At 34.8% G+C, this 23573-nt stretch overlaps 1 protein-coding gene across 2 annotated transcripts in view; it reads left to right on the top strand.

Annotated features, from left to right (window-relative positions):
* LOC130445995 (tyrosine-protein kinase Src42A) overlaps positions 1-23573 on the top strand; it is a 93345-nt gene that overhangs the window by 21808 nt on the left and 47964 nt on the right. Inside the window, exon 1 of one of the 2 annotated variants that reach the window (XM_056781946.1) lies at positions 12163-12932. The exons of the other annotated variant lie outside the window; for it this stretch is intronic. The gene's annotated coding sequence lies outside the window, so the exon portion shown is untranslated. Of the gene's footprint in view, positions 1-12162; positions 12933-23573 lie in introns of those variants that run through there. 2 annotated transcript variants of the gene reach the window in all.

Raw genomic sequence — 23573 nt, 5'->3', positions numbered from 1 at the left:
TTTTCAACGCCTCTCTACCTTATTGAGTCATGTACATTTGTATTTGATTCCATCTACAAAATGTTGGACAATTCTAACAGTGTGAAATTCAATTTGAGACATTTCCCCAAACAAATTGATTGAGTAATCGTCTGAGATCTACTATAATAAAATGTATCGAAGCAGCGTGTTGAAACTTTGTGTGAAGCTGGTTGAGACTTGTCACTGACGCGTGCATAAACTCTATTATTTGAGACCAAGAACTCATGGATCGCACTGTATATTTAATTTATAATAAAAGGGAGACAAGGGATTATTGTTAATTTTTTGATGTGTCAGAGAACCCAGTGTTTGCAGCTGATCCATCAACCCCACTCCATGTGGGGTCACTTTAATTGCCAGAGATCTTCGTCTTCTATTTCATACGCACCCAGGTGTAGTGCTCTGGAGTTTAAACAATTTGAGAAAGTGTGGATTGAGGTTTCTTCGTCTTCTGTGCATCAAAATCTGCATTAATTGGTAATCTAGCGTCTTTAGGTGTTTATTGAGGCGATAGGGTTTCCGTTGGTATTCGTAGATTGTTTTTCCTTGAGTTGATACATTCAGCAGATCTTCTCTGGTTGTAGTTTCTCAGAAAAGTCTTTACCTGTCTCGACCCCTGTAGGTTGTCCCATTATTTGGTTTCGCTCCTATCTACCTTCTTTTTCAATGTTGGATTTTTCTTGCCTAAGCTCCGATGTAACTTGGATAGATCTTCAAGTGTCCAAGCATTGAACAGTAGCCCCGCTGGACGTGAAAACAGTTCAAATGTCTTTTTATTTTGTCTTCTACTGAATCCTTATTTAAAATAGGTTATACCTGGAGATGTATTAAGTATTATTTTGACAGATTGAAACGTATTTAATTACTATAGAGTGAGAAATTCTAACAAAAACAAACAGGATATTTCGACGTGCGTTCGCCATAATTTCAAAATTCGCGTTCACCATCGCGATATTTACCGAAGCACTAAAATACCTGTATGAATCATTATTTTATAGTATAACATAAAAATTAATTTCAATATCATTCAGACCGTTTAACCTCGGTACATTATCAACAATTTCAAATATTTGCGACCTTGAGACGTAAACCTGTATATTTGATAATAAAATATTCAAATATGACAAAAACATGACTTTTTCATCCATTCGGAGCGTGAAATCCATTTTGAAATAAAAAATTGAACAATACAAATTGTAAATATTGAAAATTGGGTTCTTTTATGCCCAACTGTAGCCGTAAAACGAAAAAAATACCAGCACCAAATAAAGAAGAAGTAGCAGAAATTATACGAAACCAAAATGTCAAATACCCCGGTGAAAACGAAATTTATTCTAATATGGAGCTGACTCTCGAACAAAAAAAAACCACCAAAGTATATGGGATACTGAAATAATGGTACAAACAACACTCAAAATTACACTGTCTGACGCGCGTTTCGATAATCAAGTTTTAGTCTTCAGATACTGAAGGTAAACATTATATTGAACACACTATTTACTACACTACTACACTACACCAACACTCACGATTACACTGTCTGACGCGCGTTTCGATAATCAAGTTTTAGTCTTCAGATACTGAAGGTAAACATTATATTGAACACACTATTTACTACACTACTACACTACACCAACACTCACGATTACACTGTCTGACGCGCGTTTCGATAATCAAGTTTTAGTTTTCAGATATTGAAGGTAAACATTATATTGAACACACTATTTACTACACTACTACACTACATCAACACTTATAATTACACTGTCTGACGCGCGTTTCGATAATCAAGTTTTAGTTTTCAGATATTGAAGGTAAACATTATATTGAACACACTATTTACTACACTACTACACTACACCAACACTCACAATTACACTGTCTGACGCGCGTTTCGATAATCAAGTTTTAGTTTTCAGATATTGAAGGTAAACATTATATTGAACACACTATTTACTACACTACTACACTACACCAACACTCACAATTACACTGTCTGACGCGCGTTTCGATAATCAAGTTTTAGTTTTCAGATATTGAAGGTAAACATTATATTGAACACACTATTTACTACACTACTACACTACACCAACACTCACGATTACACTGTCTGACGCGCGTTTCGATAATCAAGTTTTAGTTTTCAGATATTGAAGGTAAACATTATATTGAACACACTATTTACTACACTACTACACTACACCAACACTCACAATTACACTGTCTGACGCGCGTTTCGATAATCAAGTTTTAGTTTTCAGATATTGAAGGTAAACATTATATTGAACACACTATTTACTACACTACTACACTACACCAACACTCACAATTACACTGTCTGACGCGCGTTTCGATAATCAAGTTTTAGTTTTCAGATATAGAAGGTAAACATTATATTGAACACACTATTTGCTACACTACTACACTACACCAACACTTATAATTACACTGTCTGACGCGCGTTTCGATAATCAAGTTTTAGTCTTCAGATACTGAAGGTAAACATTATATTGAACACACTATTTACTACACTACTACACTACACCAACACTCACGATTACACTGTCTGACGCGCGTTTCGATAATCAAGTTTTAGTCTTCAGATACTGAAGGTAAACATTATATTGAACACACTATTTACTACACTACTACACTACACCAACACTCACGATTACACTGTCTGACGCGCGTTTCGATAATCAAGTTTTAGTCTTCAGATACTGAAGGTAAACATTATATTGAACACACTATTTACTACACTACTACACTACACCAACACTCACGATTACACTGTCTGACGCGCGTTTCGATAATCAAGTTTTAGTTTTCAGATATTGAAGGTAAACATTATATTGAACACACTATTTACTACACTACTACACTACACCAACACTCACAATTACACTGTCAGACGCGCGTTTCGATAACCAAGTTTTATTCTTCAGACACTGAAGGTAAGCTGTCTCTGAAGACGATAATTTGGTTATCGAAACGCGCGTCTGACATTGGAATTTTGAGTGTTGGTGTAGTGGTCGTTCAAACAGTGCGTTCAGTATGAATATCAAAAAAGGAAAGGAAAAAAGGATGACTTTTGTTTTTGGTTAAAGTGAAGAAAGTAAAATTTCTAGATTGAAAAATTGAAGAATCTGGAGAAACCCTTCCAAAGGGGCGGATTTCGAACTAGTAAATCAGGTTATATATTCACTCTTAAGCAGATACGAACACTACTTGCAATTTTGATCGACTTCCCAAAGGCATATGACACGGTTACAATGTAAAGAAAGACCTGAAAGTTTCAATAAAACTGGTAAAACTCACGAAAATAAAATAAAAAAGGTAGATCATCTATCTACTACGTTGTTCAACATAATACTGGAATGAACATTCCGAAGAAACGGAATACTACGAGGGTGATTCCAGAAATACCTAGCATTGAAGTATTTTTGCAAAATGAATGAATGTCTATATTGAAAAATGAAAATGAACAAGATATACCTATATTAGAGCTCAACGATCTCGAAAAACTCATTAAAAACATATTTGGCTAATTTCATAACGTATATCCACAGGGCTGCGTAAAAATCAATCACCCCAGACATCTCCCCGTCTTGATATTCATGTTAAACGTCCTCTAAAACCCTCACGGTGTATATATTTGGAAAATTTCATAAGGGGCTACAGGTGACAATGTATTTAGAGACTTCGAAGCCACCAGACCCCCCCCCCCCATAACAGTTTTTCTGTCAGTTATAAATTTTCGATTCATAATTTTTGTTCCCAAAGTTTCCTGAGACACTCTTGAATCGATTGCATCTTGATCCGACTTATTCCTCATAAATTACTAGGTTCTGCCCTTTTTATGCTTTACGGGGATGTTCGGAGAAGTACCTGGACCTCGCCCAATGAGATGACGACTCCGGAAATGTTCAAGAAAATCAATCAAAAAGTACAGCACATAGCATATTGACCGTTTCATCAGCAGGTGTCGGTTTTTTGGGATAATTTTCATTGAATATCTTGAAAAAGGAAAAATTATCAACGGTTAATATTATGGGAACTTATTGCAATGTTTGAGCGAAGAAATCAAGCAAAAACGACCATATTTGGCTAAGAAGAAAGTGTTGTTTCATCAAGACAATGCACCAGCTCAAAAATCCGTTATTTAACCAAAATTGCTACCTCATACATCCGATTCGCCAGATTTAACCACCTCGGATTATTTCCTGTTCCCAGACTTGAGGAAATGGCTCGGTGATCAAAGATTTTTCAACAATGAAATTAAAAGGAGATTACGTTGTCTTTTCTTTGTTGGGCCAAGTACTTCTGGGACCATCTTGGGGTCTGCTTCGTTATACCACCACCACCACCACCTGAGTAATAATAATAATAACGACGAAATACAGTGTTTTAGATGAAAATCAATTAAAATTAAGGCGGAAAACGCAAAAATAAATTTATATTTTCAAAAAAATCTACATACATAATCCCAAAAAAGATCACGTAAAAAATCATAAAATTTATTTATGAAACATATATGTAAATAAAAGTATATAATATTTTTCACAAACCTAACCTAACCTCAACATAACCTTACCTAATCTAACCTCAATATAACCTAACCTAACCTCAACATAACCTTACCTAATCTAACCTCAATATAACCTAACCTAACCTCAACATAACCTTACCTAATCTAACCTCAATATAACCTAACCTAACCTAACCTCAACATAACCTTACCTAACCTGAACTAACCTAACCTAATCTCAACATAACCTTACCTAACCTGAACTAACCTAACCTCAACATAACCTTACCTAACCTAAACTAACCTAACCTCAACATAACCTAACCTAACCTCAACATAACCTTACCTAACCTATACTAACCTAACCTCAACATAACCTTACCTAACCCAACCTAACCTCAACATAACTTAACCTAACCTAACCATTTTTTTATGTAAAATAATTTTCCACCCCATCCAGACACTTTATTATTCATATTTCGCAATTTCCATGGTGGTGGTATAACGAATAAGTACCCCATCTTGTTATCAGAAACGTTTATATTCTCTGAAGGTGATATCACTAATATTACGTGAAACGTTGTTGTCCCTGTATGTGTTACAACAGTGAAAATTCTTTGTAAGATAGTTGAAGGTCACTAGTTCAATTATTAATACAGTTAGTGTTCCACATTAAAATATTAATACCGTTTTATAGGAAAAAAAGTGACCTTTCTTTAATTAAAATCTACTCCGTGAAGATTCAGACAAATGGCCGCGGGCGAAAACCGAATTTCTTCTCTCGACCACATCGACAGACACGTGCTGAATGCGAGGAATTTACTTTTGTTTTTTTTTGTGTTAGTTCTTTCGCCCGTATTTCGTGTCTTTACCAGAGAATTATTACTTGGAACGGTCAGATAAATTAATAAAGAAGAATTTCATAATTAAATTGGTTTGGAAATTTTCAATGTTGACATGGAACGAGTTGTTTAATAGACAAGTTTAATGTTTTCCTTTAAAATTTAACTAAGAATCATGCATTTGTTAATAGATTGTCCATAGAAATAAAAAAAAATATTTAAAAATAATTAAACCGATAATTTTAAAAGTTTTTATTTAGTTTCACCTGTCCAGTTGTCTGTAATCAAACCTTGCAAGTTAAATTTGATCCATTTCGAGTTTGGACTCGTTTAATTCGTCTTGATTTGATAATAGATGGTAACCAGGCTCTGATGAAGGTGCTGGAAGCTGGCCATAGGAACTCCGTTATTAAACGAGGCAACCCCATCGAGTTTGGACTAATTCAACTCTTCTTGATTTGATAATAGATGGTAACCAGGCTCTGATGAAGGTGCTGGAAGCTGTCCATAGGAACTCCATTATTAAACAAGGCAACCCCATCGAGTTTAGACTAGTTTAACTCTTCTTGATTTGATAATAGATGGTAACCAGGCTCTGATGAAGGTGCTGGAAGCTGGCCATAGGAACTCCGTTATTAAACGAGGCAACCCCATCGAGTTTGGACTAATTCAACTCTTCTTGATTTGATACTTGATGGTAACCAGGCTCTCAAGAAGATGCTGGATATGAACTTCAAAATAAAAGACGTAATCCCATCGAGTTTGGACTCGTTTAATTCGTCTTGATTTGATACTAGATGGTAACCAGGCTCTGATGAAGGTGCTGGAAGCTGGCCATAGGAACTCCATTATTAAACAAGGCAACCCCATCGAGTTTAGACTAGTTTAACTCTTCTTGATTTGATAATAGATGGTAACCAGGCTCTGATGAAGGTGCTGGAAGCTGGCCATAGGAACTCCGTTATTAAACGAGGCAACCCCATCGAGTTTGGACTAATTCAACTCTTCTTGATTTGATACTTGATGGTAACCAGGCTCTCAAGAAGATGCTGGATATGAACTTCAAAATAAAAGACGTAATCCCATCGAGTTTGGACTCGTTTAATTCGTCTTGATTTGATACTAGATGGTAACCAGGCTCTGATGAAGGTGCTGGAAGCTGGCCATAGGAACTTCTTAATTAAACGATGTAACCCCATCGAGTTTGGACTCGTTTAAATCGTATTGATCTGCTACTAGATGGTAACCATAAACAGAAAATGAAACAAATTGTTATTATTTCTTCAAAAATTTTTTTGAAAAACAAAATGGCGGCCAATAATGTTGAATAATCACTATTTTTTATTGAAATTTAGTGTACGGGGTTTCCAGGTCTCTGATTACGAAACCTTCGATAGTTTTTTGAAAAACAATATGGCAGCTCCAAAATGGCGGCTCGTATTGTTGAAAAATCATAATGAATTCCGGTATACGGGGGTTTTTCGAGATCGCTGATTACGAATCTGTCAATAGTTCATTAAAAAAACAAAAAATTGGCGCCTTTCAAATAGCGGTACATTGATAATTGCACGAAGAAATGAATTACCGACCCAAGTAAAGACCCCCCGTCACTTTCCAACAGAGCGGGGGTCTTCATACCACTACAACTATCCCACGACGTAAATGTCCCTAAATAGAAACTTTTCTTTTTCGACTTTTGGCGTTTAAAGCCACCGTAGAATACAAATACGTCATATAAAATCTGACAGCACGTTCCATAGATAAATTTATTAAAAATAGAGGTAATTTTTTCGATTAATACAAATTTTTTTCTTTCGTTTCGTACAACTATGCAGTCTCGCATTTTACCTCTGCAACTGCCATTAAATTAGGAAATCTAAGAGGTCGTTGAACTGGTTAAGGTCTTTTTTATATACACACACACACACACACACACACACACCACATCTTTATACAATATCATCGATCTATTTTTTCCTTTATACTAAACTTTCGCATAATTCAGTAGATATTAATTAATAAAAATTATTGAAAAATTGTCGTTAATTTATATATGTGCATTAATATTAATATCATATAGATACGTGATTATTTTATATCGATGAGGATGAGGACCTTCAGGTAACCATGTAAGGTTAACGTAACCGAAGGTTTATTATATGTTCAAATACGAAATAAAAATTTATATGAAAAAAATGAAAACATAACTGCTTACTACTCTCACTTCCTCAGAAATATCGATAATTAACCGTAATTGCAAATAATTCTTGGCATAAGACGAAAATTACTAATGACAAAATGACTTTCTATCAAATATTTAAATTGAATTTGCCTTTTGTAACCAATAAAGCGAGATATGATTCCAAAAATGTCTGAATGATTTTGTCCCCATTTATTTAATAAATTCCAAATTAATTTCTATAGTAAGATAGACGACAGTCGTGTGTTAAGATGAGTCTGTAATGCGTGTAGGTGACTAAAATATGGCCTGGCCTGATCTAGAGATGGCGGAAGTCACTGTATGGATGAAACGTGACAGTCCAATCAAAACAATGGACTGCAAAAGAAGAACCAGCTACAAAGACCGCTCCATCCGCAGGCAATGTCTTGGCCTCGATTTAAAAAAGGAAAAACCATCAACGGGGAGTATTAAGCAACGTTTGAGCGAAAAAATCAAGCAAAAAAGCCGCGTTTGGCTAAGCAGAAAGTGTTGCTTCATCAAGACAATGCACCAGGTTATAGCAATGGCCAAAATTAATGAATTAAAGTTTGAATTGTTACTACATGCAGCCTATTCGCCAGATTTAGCCCTCTCGGACTATTTTCTGCTCCCAGACTAAAAGAAATGGCTCGTTGGTCGAGATTTAGATGCGACGACGATTCTTGTTATACACTGGGAAAACCTAAAAGGAGATTACGTTAAAAAATAAATATTTTTTTACCAAAAATTTTTGTATTTCTGGGACCTCGTATGTCAATGAGTCTTGGAAACTTTATCGATTTGTTCTCATTTTACAAATTATAAAGTAACTTTGTTTTTTTTTTCTTCGAACAACGACGTTTTTGTCGGCTAATTAAAAGTTAGTTCCGCGTTTTCGTTTATGAAAATAAAACGAAACTAACAGCGTAAATCGTATATTTTTTGTTAATAAATTAAGTGTACATTTCAGAGAAATCTATTGACGTTATTTGCAACTCGGTTTCGACACTTTCTTTTATTTGTATCGCCGATAATTTTTTTTTTGTGCAGTAGTCGAATTGCGAAATTATGACATTGAAATTTCGCAACAACAACAACAAAAAATATTGCCACAAAATCAACTATCAATATCCGTGCCAGCGAGCACGGTAAGGTTGAAGCACCAAAAAATAATTACCTTGCTGAAAAAACAACCATTTTCATCGCAAGTAGAACATTTTGAATCGCACCTCGTACTATAACAAACATATTTCAATATATCAGAAAATATGCACGGAATTAACGCACGTTTTCGATATATAAACGAATTGGATTTTTTTTTTTGAAACAACAATGATGAAATGGGTCAACATTTTGAGAGGTTAAAGTGAAAAGAAAACAATGTTAACACACTGACCTTGTCACGACGCGTCTAACTAAGGACACTAAAACTTCTCACACGCTTAAATTTGTTTACATTGTCTTTTTCTATATCTTCTTCCCGTTAACACTTTATTTAAACTTGAAGTATTGACTCCGTACATAAAACCAAGTACTGAAATTCCCAACCTCTTGGTTTTCTAGCATACGGGGATGGTCCCAAAAGTACCTGACCCATAGTAAGAAACGTCCTTTGACCACCGAGTCATTTCTCCAAGTCTAGTAACAGGAAATAATCCTAGGAGTTAAATCTGGCGAATAGGGTGCATGAGGTAGCAATTCAAACTTTAATTTCTCAATTTTGGCCATTGTATTAACGCATTTGTGAGCTGGTGCATTGATTTGATTAAACAACACTTTCTTCTTAGCCAAATACAACCGTTTTTGCTTGGTTCTTTCGCTCAAAAGTTGCTTAATACTCCCCGTTGACAGTTTTTCGAGAATTATCCCACGCACAATCTAAAAAATTGACTTTATCTACAGCTGGAACGGTCTTTGCCTTGTTTGGTGGTGATGTGATGGACCCACGTTTCATCCGTGGTTATGAAACATCTTTATTTCTGAAAAACACGCGACGGAAACATCTTCACGGTGTTTTTTTTTGTTCCATTATGAGCAAACGCGGCTCCCATCTTGAAAATTTTAATACGGATTTTAAGTTATACAGAGCGCGTTGTGAGGAATTTCTAGCATACGAGGATGGTCCCAAAAGTACCTGACCCATAGTAAGAAACGTCCTTTGATCATTTCTTTAAGTCTAGTAACAGGAAATAATCCTAGGGGTTAAATCTGGCGAATAGGGTGCATGAGGTAGCAATTCAAACTTTAATTTCTCAATTTTGGCCATTGTATTAACGCATTTGTGAGCTGGTGCATTGATTTGATTAAACAACACTTTCTTCTTAGCCAAATACAACCGTTTTTGCTTGGTTCTTTCGCTCAAAAGTTGCTTAATACTCCCCGTTGACAGTTTTTCGAGAATTATCCCACGCACAATCTAAAAAATTGACTTTATCTACAGCTGGAACGGTCTTTGCCTTGTTTGGTGGTGATGTGATGGACCCACGTTTCATCCGTGGTTATGAAACGTCTTTATTTCTGAAAAACACGCGACGGAAACATCTTCACGGTGTTTTTTTTTGTTCCATTATGAGCAAACGCGGCTCCCATCTTGAAAATTTTAATACGGATTTTAAGTTATACAGAGCGCGTTGTGAGGAATTTCTAGCATACGAGGATGGTCCCAAAAGTACCTGACCCATAGTAAGAAACGTCCTTTGATCATTTCTTTAAGTCTAGTAACAGGAAATAATCCTAGGGGTTAAATCTGGCGAATAGGGTGCATGAGGTAGCAATTCAAACTTTAATTTCTCAATTTTGGCCATTGTATTAACGCATTTGTGAGCTGGTGCATTGATTTGATTAAACAACACTTTCTTCTTAGCCAAATACAACCGTTTTTGCTTGGTTCTTTCGCTCAAAAGTTGCTTAATACTCCCCGTTGACAGTTTTTCGAGAATTATCCCACGCACAATCTAAAAAACTGACTTTGCCTATAGCTGGAACGGTATTTGCCTTGTTTGGTGGTGATGTGATGGACCCACGTTTCATCCGTGGTTATGAAACGTCTTTATTTCTGAAAAACACGCGACGGAAACATCTTCACGGTGTTTTTTTTTTGTTCCATTGTGAGCAAACGCGGCTCCCATCTTGAAAATTTTAATAAGGATTTTAAGTTATACAGAGCGCGTTGGGAGGAATTTCTAGCATACGAGGATGGTCCCAAAAGTACCTGACCCATAGTAAGAAACGTCCTTTGACCACCGAGTCATTTCTCCAAGTCTAGTAACAGGAAATAATCCTAGGAGTTAAATCTGGCGAATAGGGTGCATGAGGTAGCAATTCAAACTTTAATTCCTCAATTTTGGCCATTGTATTAACGCATTTGTGAGCTGGTGCATTGATTTGATTAAACAACACTTTCTTCTTAGCCAAATACAACCGTTTTTGCTTGGTTCTTTCGCTCAAAAGTTGCTTAATACTGCCCGTTGACAGTTTTTCGAGAATTATCCCACGCACAATCTAAAAAATTGACTTTATCTACAGCTGGAACGGTCTTTGCCTTGTTTGGTGGTGATGTGATGGACCCACGTTTCATCCGTGGTTATGAAACGTCTTTATTTCTGAAAAACACGCGACGGAAACATCTTCACGGTGTTTTTTTTGTTCCATTATGAGCAAACGCGGCTCCCATCTTGAAAATTTTAATACGGATTTTAAGTTATACAGAGCGCGTTGGGAGGAATTTCTAGCATACGAGGATGGTCCCAAAAGTACCTGACCCATAGTAAGAAACGTCCTTTGACCACCGAGTCATTTCTCCAAGTCTAGTAACAGGAAATAATCCTAGGAGTTAAATCTGGCGAATAGGGTGCATTATGTAGCAATTCAAACTATAATTCCTCAATTTTGGACATTGTATTAACGCATTTGTGAGCTGGAGCATTGATTTGATTAAACAACACTTTCTTCTTAGCCAAATACAACCGTTTTTGCTTGGTTCTTTCGCTCAAAAGTTGCTTAATACTGCCCGTTGACAGTTTTTCGAGAATTATCCCACGCACAATCTAAAAAATTGACTTTATCTACAGCTGGAACGGTCTTTGCCTTGTTTGGTGGTGATGTGATGGACCCACGTTTCATCCGTGGTTATGAAACGTCTTTATTTCTGAAAAACACGCGACGGAAACATCTTCACGGTGTTTTTTTTGTTCCATTATGAGCAAACGCGGCTCCCATCTTGAAAATTTTAATACGGATTTTAAGTTATACAGAGCGCGTTGGGAGGAATTTCTAGCATACGAGGATGGTCCCAAAAGTACCTGACCCATAGTAAGAAACGTCCTTTGACCACCGAGTCATTTCTCCAAGTCTAGTAACAGGAAATAATCCTAGGAGTTAAATCTGGCGAATAGGGTGCATTATGTAGCAATTCAAACTATAATTCCTCAATTTTGGACATTGTATTAACGCATTTGTGAGCTGGAGCATTGATTTGATTAAACAACACTTTCTTTTTAGCCAAATACAACCGTTTTTGCTTGGTTCTTTCGCTCAAAAGTTGCTTAATACTGCCCGTTGACAGTTTTTCGAGAATTATCCCACGCACAATCTAAAAAATTGACTTTATCTACAGCTGGAACGGTCTTTGCCTTGTTTGGTGGTGATGTGATGGACCCACGTTTCATCCGTGGTTATGAAACGTCTTTATTTCTGAAAAACACGCGACGGAAACATCTTCACGGTGTTTTTTTTGTTCCATTATGAGCAAACGCGGCTCCCATCTTGCGTACAGCTTTCTCGGGAGCAGTTTCACCCTGACTAGAATCCAGTTCAGCTTTTTTAAGGGGCAAAAGTTATCTGAAAATACTCCAAGATTTACGTGAACAATTGGACAGCATCTGTCATTTCATGCATGATGGAGCTTCGTAATAAATTAATTTTGACGTTGCATTTCATTCTTCTGATTTCTGCCGACCTCTGTATTATCGTTTTCGAAAATATTTTAGTATTTTTCTATACTTTAAACAATTATCAAATGCCCTATCCGGTCTATTTTACAAATTCATTTTAAACTCGGATTCTTCCGATTCCGAGTGGTACAAGAGCTGAAGATCTACCGACCCCACCTTAACAATCGCCTATCTCGCGTGCGAAGCGGTCGTAGGCACAGTCAACTAACTTACACATCAGTTGTCGAGTAAACGTTTAGACGTTTAGCTTGTTTTGGTATTAACCGCGGCGACCCTGCAATTACGATTTCGCGAGTGATTTTTTTTTTGTCTCTCAGTGCCGAAATAATTTTTTTGTGTGTATACAATTTTTGCGTCATATTGGATAAACTGTGGGAGAAAATATTTAGGTAAATTGATTTTGGAACACGGATTCGGTTAAGAAATTTTGATTACCGACTTTCAGTATGACCTGATTGATAGGCCAGGCAAATGAGCGTTCGAAAAAAGCAGATAAATAAATCATTTAATGTTTATAATTATCAGCGATGGTTATTAAGATAAAATATTTAAAATTGGTATTTGGTTTATGTTTAGTTGCGATTTTTGGCCGTACTTTCATATCAAACGAAAGTTTATTATAATTTTTGGTTTACGAAAACTTATTAATATATAATTAGATTGATTTTTAATTAATTTTATCGCTTTTTCGAAAGTAGAATTGAAATAGTTTATAGTCAAAACATTATTAAACCTGGTTAACTTGATACAACTAAATATTAAATTATAAAACGTAAATAGACGAGTAAAATCTACCTAGTTGTAAGGGCGTTTGGTTTAAACAGGATACCAGACGTGAACTGAGCTCTTTTTGTACCCCATTCGTTTTTTTTCTGGTAGTCAGAATCGTCTGAAATAGAGTTATAATTTTATTGAATTATGAAGAGGGTGAAACCACAAACTCATCTTCAACAAAGCTTTCGGCGTTCTTCTGCTAAAACTTCCTTTACCAATTCCACAACCTCTTTACTCAGTTTTGGAGATTGATGACATTTTCGTAATTCTGATTCTACTTTTGCCCGTATTAACTCTACAGGGTTAAATACGGAATAGTAAGGGGGTAGTCTGTGTTTGAAAAACGATTTTATGCAATTACAATTAAGGACTTGAATGGTTTCAAGATTTTATGTGTCGTCATCCAAATTTATCACGAGGTATTAGCCAGAATTGTAATAAAAAAAAATTTGTGAGATCATATCTTGTAAGACCTGACGAATCCAAAGGGACTTGAAGTTTTAGCTTGGTAATAAATCAGTTTATCAAGCCTCCAACAAAGACGAGAAGGAGTATTTGACATTATTAACAAACTTAGATAACCTAGAATCCCATACATACAATCGTGGTCAAAAATAACTCACCACCCCGATTTCTGAAAAATATTTTTTTGTTTAATAAATTAATATTGATATTGTTTAACTGCATAAAACGGTATTGTTAACATTTAACATACTTTTTGTGATAGAAATAAAAGAAACCCAAAAGATTAGGTTTTGATATTGAAATAAAGGGTGGTGCGTTACTTATGGCCGCGAGTTTATTAGCAAAAAGTTTTTCCAAAGCATGGGGAATAGTTCGGTCGGCAAACGAATTCATGAAGTCCAAGGAATTTCTTCAATATTGCTATTGGTACTCGGTGATGTCTAGTTTTGGTCGTGCCATCGTATAACGCCATTTCTACATTTAAATAAAAATTCTTGACGACTTCTAATCATGTCAATTTACTTAGTACTAACTACCAAATAACCCTGCATCAAATTTGGAAAACATTCTTTATTTTTTTACCTGTCACCCCGTAGCTATCTGATGTCTTGTGCTTTAAAGAAATTCCTTAAAAACACCCTTTTGATAGTGGTGTCAATTCAAACTTTTTCTCTTGATTGTAGCAAATATTTTACACGGTCAAGTTGGTAATAAAAGTATTTAACTTCACCACAAACGAAATAAAAATATAACTATTGTCCTTATTTGATAATATAGGGTGTTTTATAAGTAATGTCGGTTGTTGTGTGTGTGTGTAATCGACAACCTTCTGGAAGATCCTTAAAAATTACCAAGAGTCATTTACTAGCATCGCTGGAAAACTCAATTTCCACCTTTTGGGCTTCTATTGACATGATATTTTCGTAGATACGATATTACGTTACCATAGCGACGAACAATAACTTAGTAGAAGTGTAAGTGTAAAGTTCGACGTCAAAAAAGTAAACCAGAGTTACGCGATAAATTAAAAGAAAAAAGATGTCCACCACCTGTATTTAAACATATGCTTAATACCCTCGGTGATCAATGCCCGTGAAAAATTGGACTGCAAGCTTCAAAAGAGGTAAATTTTCCATTGAAGATGATGACCGATCGGGAAGGTCAGTTTCTGTATCAGTCCCAGAAAATATCGATGCAGTTCATGACATGATTTCACGTCAATTTGGACATGAGATAAATTGCTACAAAATGGATCCCCAAATATTTGAATGTTGACCAAAAGCATCGATTTGAAAACGATGTAGACTTAAACCGAATTGTTACTATAAATGAGACTTGGGTGCATTTCTACGATCCAGAAACCAAGCAACAATCGATGGAAAGGTTCTCCAAGACTTAAGAAGTTTCGTGTCCAAAAATCTGCTGGAGAAGTTCTTGCTTCAGTTTTTTGGGATTGCCATCGAGTATTCATGATTGATTTTTTGGATAAGGGTAGAAAAATAACTGGAGATTACTATTCGACATTACTGACAATTCTACGTGAAAAAATTGAGGAAAAAGGACGCGGAAAGCTACCCAAAAGTGTTTTGTTTTTGCAGGACAACATCCTTGCACGTAAATCTCATGTTGGCAAACAAAAAATTCGTGATTTAGGGTTTGAATTACTAGAAAAACCCCCTTATTCACCAGATTTGGCTCCGTCCGTTTCTTTCTTCGACTGAAAAAAAGTTTAAAAGGTAGTAAATTTTCTTCCAACGAGGAGGTAATAAAAGCTGTGGAGGTCTGGTTTACAGAGCAAGGAGTCTAGAGACGTTGCAAGTTGGTTCTAATAAATGTATTCAATTAAGAGGAGAATATGTTGAGTAATAAATTATTTTGACATTGAAATTTTGTTTGGTTCTATAGCAGGCTAAGAATTTTTCTATATATCCTCGTATATAAATAGATCCTTTCTGAATTTGATAATAAATAATTAATCACAACAGGATACACTTTTTTTTCCTTCAAATATGTAATTTTCTCGAAAAAATGTCAATGGGATTTTAACACGAAGTACTTTCTATACCCCAAGTACTCCAAAAGGCAGAAATCTTAAGATCGCGGACGAACTTAGGTCTAAATATACGTATAAACAACTACAAGCTTCAATTATTATATTTAATAGTTAAAAAACGACTTTTGTTTTATTTACATAATGTACAAAAAAAAACAACAATGACCATAAATCAAATACCAAAAAATTATCGTTACTGTTTTACAGTTCATTATTGCCTGGTCTATAGAGACTTGCAATTTAAAAAATAATGTTTCGCTAAACTTTTCATTCAAATATAAAAGATACGAGGGTTGATAGTAATTGAAATCCTCGTTTAAAGTTACTCACATGTTGGTTCTTTCAAGACGTAGCTTGCTATTAAGTTTTGAGGTAGACAAATAAAAAACAATGTTCATAATTCGATATAGCTTTATCGTTTTCCAAAATATTCTCTATTAAAATCAAATACTCGTTTCAACCAATCGTCTGATTGAGGTATTTCGAAAACATGTCATTTGAACCAATCAACCGCTTCTTCGTGCATAGAAAAACGTTGACCTCGCAATTTATTTTTGATACACGAATCATTGAGAGACAAACAAGAAGTGTACGGCGATTGAAGCATCCATTCGAAGTTTGGACTGTTCAAAAACGTTTTTGTTTGGTGTACCATTCAGAATCGACTTTCGTTGGATTTGGGTCGTCTTGGAGGACGATTGTTGTTTAGTTCTTAGCATCTCTTCGAACTAATCGACACGAGCTTTTTTTGAGCGATTGTCAAATTATGATCCAACGCAATTAAATCGATTTTGGACGACCAAAAGTTGGTTTAATCCACGTTGAAAATAATCGCGTTAAAAAACGTCAAACTTAATGGTGGTTATGTCGGATTTGACTTATTCTTATTTGTAACTACGTCAAGCTCTATTCCCAACGCCAAATATTTTCCATCCTAAAAGGTTTTTGAGTCCCAATGGGCATGTTTTGAATTATTTCAGTTGAGTAATTGGTGGATATCTGTGAAAAAAGGCGCTTGGCATCTTGCTGTTGCTCCTTTTGTTCGGAGTAGCTCTTATATAACATTTCTCGGTAACGGAATCCGAAATAATTATTACAAAATTGAAAAAATCGTGTTTTCTTATGTAATTCTTTTCGAATCAATGCAATGCGAGCATTCTTGAAATATCTTTCACCACCGAAGGTTGTCGTCGATTTAGAATTTGAAATGTTTCCAAGAAATTGTTGATGTTGAAGATGGCGAGGTTGCTGCAGATGACGATAGATGTTAAAAAATTAATTTCCAGAATTCTACCACGTGATTATAGTAATGTAATAATCAACACAAAGGAAATTGATTCAATTAATTAATTCCATACAAATTTAGACGAAAAAAAAATGGTTTTTCCAAGTTTTAATATGGATGATGAATTGTTGCTTCGATATAAATTTTGTCACAAATTTCCATATTCGGTTTGGACAAAAATTGAATTTTCTGGATTTGATTTGGTCAATATTGGCTCTAAACCACTTCTCTGAGATCAATTTTGTCAAAAAATTTATTTTCTAAATGAAATTAAGGTATAAAATGGCTTCTCTGAGATCCATTTTGTCGAAAATTGCCTTTTCATGTTTTGTTTCGTCAGAAAATTGTGTTTTTTCAAATTCTAATTGATTCTCTATATTTCATTTTGTCAATAATTACATTTTAAAATTTAATTGTGTCCAAAAGTTCTCTTATTATTCAAATAATCAAAAAACGGCTTCTCTGAAATCAATTTGGTTAAAAGTTTTTTTCTAAATTAAATTTGGACACAGAATTGCTTCTCTGAAATCAATTTTGGCAACTTTTTATCTCTTATTGCGCTTAAAAACTGCTCTTTCAAATTAAGTTTGGACAAAAAATGGCTTCTACATATTGAATTCTGTTAAAAATGTCTTCTACTATTAAGTTTGGGAAAACTATGACTTTCCAAATATCACTTTTGGTAAAAAATTTACTTTTCTTGTTTTATTTTGTTCAAAAATTGGTTTTTCTTATTCAATTCGAACAAAAAGGGCGTTTCTATAATGAATTTTGTCAAAAATGACGTTTCCAAATTTAAATGTGTTAAAAATGTCTTCTATATTAAATTTGGAAAAACTAAGACTTTCCAAATATGACTTTTGGTAAAAAATTTACTTTTCTTGTTTTATTTTGTTCAAAAATTGGTTTTTCTCATTCAATTTGGTCAAAATGGCTTCTCTATAATGAATTTTATCAAAAATGACGTTTCCAAATTTGATTGTGATAAAAGTGTCTTCTATATTAAATTTGGAAAAACTAAGACTTTCCAAATATCACTTTTGGTAAAAAATTTACTTTTCTTGTTTTATTTTGTTCAAAAATTGGTTTTTCTCATTCAATTTGGTCAAAATGGCTTCTCTAATAATGAATTTTGTCAAAAATGACGTTTCCAAATTTAAATGTGTTGAAAATGTCTTCTATATTAAGTTTGGGAAAACTATGGCTTTCCAAATATTACTTTTAGTAAAAAATTTATTTTTCTTGGTTTATTTTGTTCAAAAATTGGTTTTTCTTATTCAATTCGAACAAAAAGGGCGTTTCTATAATGAATCTTGTCAAAAATGACGTTTCCAAATTTAATTGTGATAAAAGTGTCTTCTATATTAAATTTGGAAAAACTAAGACTTTCCAAATATGACTTTTGGTAAAAAATTCACTTTTCTTGTTTTATTTTGTTCAAAAATTGGTTTTTCTCATTCATTTCTGACAAAATGGCTACTTTACGATTGTTATTATCAAAAAGACATTTCCAAATTTAATTGTGTCAAAATGCCTACATTAAATTTTGACAAAAATGACTTCTCGAAGATCAATTTTGATTTTCACATAATTTTGACAAAATAATTACTTCTCTACGTTTTTTTTTTGGTCAAAAATGACATTTTCAAATTCAATTCTGTTTTTTTCTGAATTAAATTTGGACTAAAAACGTATTCTTATTAACAAATGGCTTCTCCAAATTTAAATTCGACAAAATTTGTTCCAATTAGTTCATAGAAAATGAAATTCGAACCATAAATGGCCTCTCTGACACTATCTTAAAAAAAATTGCTTCACCAGATTCATTTATATAAAAAATGTGACTTAATCCCGTATTAGGCTTATCTCAATTTATGTGGGTACGTTCAGGTCATTTGTAAAACTTATTTCCAATCACATTTAAACAAAATCCAAACAACCATTTGCATTTCCGGTTATTTCAGTACAGATATTTTCAACAGCAACTATAATTTTCACGCGTCTCCTGTATATTAACCTACTTTTCACACACAACCTATAGAAACAGTATCAGTAGATCTGATTCATAATTCAACCCTTCACTAGATCATAATATACAGATCGCTGTGGTGTAATGGAAAGGATCTATGTATGATAATTAAAACGATTCTGGTTCAATTTGACGTACTGACATGAAAAAACAAAAAAAATTAACTTATAACACCCGGTATGGAATATTTTTGTGCGAATTTATACGAAAAAAAGTCCGAAGAATGAAAAAGTATAAATTTTTTGAGACAACCGGTACAACAACTCCATATGTTTTTCTCTATAAATCCGAATTTGCATCGACGACGACGTTAATGCTCATTTTTCAGCATTAGGGCGTAATTTGTAGTACCTATTATTAAAAGTGTCAAAAATCTTATTCTTTATTTGCTTCTTTTGAATTAAAAAAACGCATTTTTGAACCGCACGAAATGCATTATCAAGCTGTGATTTATAATGACCACGAAAAAAGTGAACATTCGAACGCGAAAATTGAATATCGAATGTCCATCTGTGTAGAATTTATCTACGAAGTAAACTCAAAAAGAAAGAAGATTGTACAAAATGTATCTATCCACAGGAACAATAAACTCCCAGCTATTCCATTAGCAACTATGGAGAAACAAGGCTATTTTGGAAAAATAAAGGAAAGACATTGAATTGAGTAATCCCTTTGTCCTTTGTCGCTTTCTTTCCATCTCCAGAGATGGAAAATCTTCCGGGTATTGCTGGTTTTGTGTATAAGAGCTTGACTGTTCCAATGGATCTCTATCTATTAAACAGACTGTACATTCCACATCTGAGGTTATGTCTGCTTGCTGCACATTTCCATTGTTGTTGAAGTTTTGTTTCTCCTATGAAGATTTAGACTGCAGTTATATGAATGGAACCATGCTTATCTGTTTATGAAGACATGGGAACAAAATATTCTTACATTTTTGGGGCTGGTTGAACTCTGGATAACTCGACCTCGACCATCCTATATTCAACCATTCAATATCTTATCCATAATAGATATTTTGACATTAAAAGTAATAATGGGATGCAAACCAGTAATGGTTTATCTAGGCAACCAGGCCTGGTCGAGGCTTGCAAACCAAGCGAGTCCCAGTACCAAGTTTGGGCTAAAAACGGCTTCCAAGCTAGGGTCAGAGTCAGAGCTAGCCCAAGTCTGGTATGGGGATTGTTTCTTAAAATGCAGAAAATTAAATTATGAAGGCGAGCTGATTCAGTGGAAGCCTGGTTGAAGTTTGGGTAACTTGGCTCTAAAGTCAGCTAAGCCTGCCCGAACTCTATGTAACCTTATCTCGGCCATCCCATATTCACCCAAGCCTGGCTGAACTCTGGATAACCCGACCTCGGCCATCCTATAGTCAACAATGCAATATCTTATCCATAATAGATATTTTGACATTAAAAGTAATAATGGAATGCAAACCAGTAATGGATTTATCTAGGCAACCAGGCCTGGTCGAGGCTTGCAAACCAAGCGAGTCCCAGTCCCAAGTTTGGGCTAAAAACGACTTCCAAGCTAGGGTCAGAGTCAGAGCTAGCCCAAGTCTGGTATGGGGATTGTTTCATAAAGTGGAGAAAATTAAATTAAAACAAACAGTTTGTATACAAATAAGGAATTCCCACTGAAAGTTTAACTTTACTTTCATTGGGTTATTTACGAGGATAGTCCCAGAAGTAACTTTATTAGAAAGCACAACAGAACCAGCATCACAGTAATCGACCAAATGAGGTGACGACTCCAGAAATCAACAAAGACTAAAATTCCATTGTAGGTATTCCAAAAAGTGCAGTACATCGTATATTAACTGAAAATTTGGACACGAGAAAGCTGTGCGCAAGGTGGGTGCCGCGTTTGTTCACAATGCAGCGTCGTCATAACCGTGGATGAAACGTGGATCCATCACTTCACACCCAAAACAAAAGACAATCAAAACAATGGATGGGAGAGGAAGAATATCTGATCCAAAGAAGACAAGATCCATTCCAATTTCAAGCAAGGTCACGGCGTCGGTTTTGACTATCTTCAAAAAGGAAAAACTATCAACAACGAGTTTTCTGCAAACTTATTGCAACGTTTGTGCGAAGACATCTAGCAAAAATGGCTAAGAAGAAAATGTTGTTTCGCCATGTACTAATGCACCAGCTCATATATCCGTTATTGCAATGTGCAGTGGCCAAAATTATTGAACTGAAGTTTGAATTTATTTCATTTTGCTTTTACGCTCAAAAATGTTAAAAGTTCTAGATGGTTATCATAGGTTCGACGTGTCAATTCTCAAAACATAAAAACTGAAGTTTACATAAGATGGATAATCTTTTTCCTTGTTTATAATAATGTCACTTATCTTAGTATCAATATAAACGATTAATATGTAAAAAAAATTTCGATTGGGCGAATTTACCTTTGGTTTGGTTACTTTTACTTCTTTATGATGATCATTAGATTTCAGATTTCCATGCTCAGACTTTCGTATCGTCTCCTCTCCTCCAAAATACGTCTATCGCCCGTTCTTCCTCATCCTAGGCGGTTACTCCACCTCGACCTTTACTTTACTCTGTTCCAATTGGAGATTTATTTCTTTCTAGATAGTTCCATTCCATGTTTCTTACGCTGGGATACCCATTTCTCGGTCTAGTACTTTCCCGAGATCCGCTTGGCAATTTTCGATTCTGACGTCTCCGAGAGCTGTTCAATTTTTGATATATCTGACCTTATTTCTGATGTATAGGTAGTTCAAATAGTTAGTTTAGAAATTTTGGCCTCCGTTTCTAATCTTAGGTGTTTGTTTCGTCATTCTACGACCTTATTCGCTTTCATTACAGTCCTTTTAATTCTTCTTCTACGTCTCCATTACTTGTTATATCAATTTCATTATTTGGTGTATTATTGTACTCGAGAGAGCTCAATTGGAGCAGCTACAATTCTAGAAAGAATGTATATGTTTTTATGGTTTGATAAGTGAATAACATCTACCAGTCTAATACGGTCAAACGCTTTTTTGAGGTCAATGAAACACATAGGAATGCTGGTTTGTTATATTCTACGAATTCCGGATAGAAACTGTATCTGATCTGAATCCACTCACAAATTTCGACATAATCTGAAGCAAATTGTTTATCTTCTGAGTGAAAATTGAAAGTAGAATGAAGAAATAAGGAAAATGAGCGGGGTTCATAATTGTATCCACCACCAAACTTATAAAACGTAAAAACGGTCAAAATGGTGTATTTCAAAGAGTTTATTTGATCCGAAACAAGCGTTTCATCGATCACAAAAGGGAAATCGACAGCAAAAACTTGGGTGATGGCTTAGTTGGTTGACCACCTTCCTTATTCACCAAATCTGGTTCCCAGCAGCTTTTACCTGGTTCCTAAACTTGAAGCTTCAATTGTAGGTTGAGAAAAAATTAGAAATTTGTAAACCAGTGTAATTTTTACGTACGACCACCCATTTAGTCTATAAATTATCATTGTATTTTAATGTAGTGCCATTTAAGTTGCATTCCTATCGATTTCGTTGGGAAACCGCTATAAATAAATGCATTTTACTGTTTCTGTGACGCACATAATTCGGATTTTAATGTTTCATATATTTTAAACAAAATAATAACGGTGACGTTCGTTTTAATATTTGTTAGTACTATTAATGAACGGTACTTAGATTGTTTTCGTTAGAAACAAATATTAAACGTGGTTTTTCTTACGTCAAACCAATATTGTAAACTATAGATTTTTCTTTTTAAACTGAAACACGTCGTTTGTTCAATAAAAAAAAAAAACGTGAATTTCCGAGAAAAAATCCATTATAATAATAAAAAATATAAACATTCATATCACAATATATTGTTCCATTTTTCTCTCTACTGCCATACGGGGTTCTTTCGCACGGATATTGCACAATTACGAGGATGGTTCCATAGGTTCCGGGCCTGACCTAGACATAACGATCGTTGCTTGGAAAATTCTACACAATCTAAACGGCATATGATGTCAAAATTGCATAAATTGGGTTTCGAATTGTTTCCATATCACCATATTATCCAGATCTGCCCCCCTGCGACTTTATCCAGCTCTCAGACTTTAAAAAGACAGAAATTCTGTACCTATGAAGAGGTTATAGTCTAACCTGAAGCCCGTTTTCAGGCTAAAGACAAATCTTACTATAAAAACGGTTTCGAAAAAGGAAAATTATGTCAAAATTGCATAAATTGGGCTTCGAAGTGTTTCCTTATTCGCCATATTTTCCAGATCTGGCCTCCTGCGACTTTATCCAGCTCTCAGACTTTAAAAAGAGACTCGCTGGACAGAAATTCTGCACCTATGAAGAGGTTATGGCCGAAACTGAAGCTTATTTTCAAACTAAAGACAAATCTCACTATAAAAACGGTTTCGAAAAAGGAAAATTATGTC

Source organism: Diorhabda sublineata, chromosome 6 (assembly GCF_026230105.1).
Source record: "Diorhabda sublineata isolate icDioSubl1.1 chromosome 6, icDioSubl1.1, whole genome shotgun sequence".
Lineage (NCBI taxonomy): Eukaryota > Metazoa > Arthropoda > Insecta > Coleoptera > Chrysomelidae > Diorhabda > Diorhabda sublineata.
This window is presented reverse-complemented; position numbering and strand designations above follow the sequence as displayed.